Source organism: Branchiostoma floridae, chromosome 6 (assembly GCF_000003815.2).
Source record: "Branchiostoma floridae strain S238N-H82 chromosome 6, Bfl_VNyyK, whole genome shotgun sequence".
Taxonomy (NCBI): domain Eukaryota; kingdom Metazoa; phylum Chordata; class Leptocardii; order Amphioxiformes; family Branchiostomatidae; genus Branchiostoma; species Branchiostoma floridae.
Genome location: NC_049984.1, coordinates 14,866,651 through 14,868,262, shown reverse-complemented (window position 1 = coordinate 14,868,262; position 1,612 = coordinate 14,866,651).

Sequence of the window (1,612 nt, the reverse complement as noted above, 5' to 3'; positions counted from 1 at the left end):
GGGTTATATTTCCTCTCTATTTGTTCCATTTCTACGATTTTCCAGCGATCCGGAGTCTGGTAGAGACTAGTCTTCCCTTGTCCGGTGGCAAGGTCAACAAACGAGTCTTCTCCTGACACGGCGGCCGAAATCGCCTGTAGTTGGCCATCACGCAGACATAGGAAACCCAGAGGCCCTTCGCTTCCCGGTCAGCTCTTTCCATACTAAGGTAAGTTAGAATACTACGAGTATGGACACCGCTTACAGACACCGTTATTCACAACATGGCCGTAGCCAGGGGGGTTCTTCAGAACCCCCCACAGGGCAAATGTCAGTATTTCCGGACTTGCGCAGATGACCCAGTTTTAGTGCCCTCAGAATGCTTAGGTAGGCTTGGGAAAAGTGGCTGTAAAATTGTTTTTCTTGGGATATGTTTGGATTTTGGGGGTGCATCTTATAGGCAAGGGTTGTAGCTTCTATATTGTGTTGAAAAAACAGATTTTTAGTGATATTTGTGGTTGCAGTAGGCCTTAGAAGTTAGGTGTTTTGGTGTTGTTTACATGCAGTGAAAGGGGGTGAAAAGGTCTCCCACCTATGTTTTCATGGCGTATGATATAATTCCGCCGTAAATTTTTTCCCTTTTTTGTCGTTAAATTACTCTTCAGAGGTCGGACAACCTTGCCAATGTGAGTTTTTCATGTTCTAAAAGTCAGGTAGGTGATTTTTGACAGCCTCTTTCTCCCATGATTCCCATTGTTAAGAATATGCATAGGAAATATTGAAATTTAGCCTGCATGCTTTCGGTAGGGTATTCTAGTTCAAAATTGGCAAGTGACAAGACACTCCAAGTGACGCGGGAAGGGTTGTCAAGCATCATCACAAGTTTCAAAGACTTCACGGAGACCCTACCCCTAGGATTGGTCCCCAGGGAGCACAGGTGTCAGGAGGCCTGTGGTAAGGCCTGTGGCTTTGATTAGACTTCATATTGCTTAGCAAAAAGTGACACAAACAGGGGAAAATGGTAAAATCTGCTCACCCTGTCACAAGGAGACTACTCTCCATCAATTTAGACACCAAAATTTGTATCTAAATGCTGTTCAACCACACTTTGGAGCAGATACTGGGAGTGCACAGAATGGGGGGGGGGTGTAGGTGTGCCCTTGGGGGCTTATATATCCTTGGGGGCTAATGTGTTCCCCCAAATTGGTTATGTGGGCAATAGAAAGGATTTACCTGACTCAACTGACTGAAATTTCTTAAGAAATTCTGCCATTTTAGTGTTTTGGGGGCTGATTTCTTACTTTCTGTACCTTTTATTGACAATGCATTATGCACTCTCATAAAATGCTTCAAAGTGTAACCTGAGCGCTTTTCAATACAGCTTTAGGTGTGTAAATGGTTAGAGACTACTCTCCTTATGCTAGAAAGATCAGCTTTTAACTTTTTCTTCAGTTTGTGTCACTTTTTGGTGAATGCTATGGCGCCTATCAAATGCCTCAGACCACTGCCAAAGCCTTGAGGAAAGTCCTCTGACACCTGCCATGAGATCTACTCCCCTGGGAGCATTCTTGGTCAGAAAGCTTTGAAACTTGGGATAATGTTTGACAACTCTTACCCGCATCATGTGAGATGA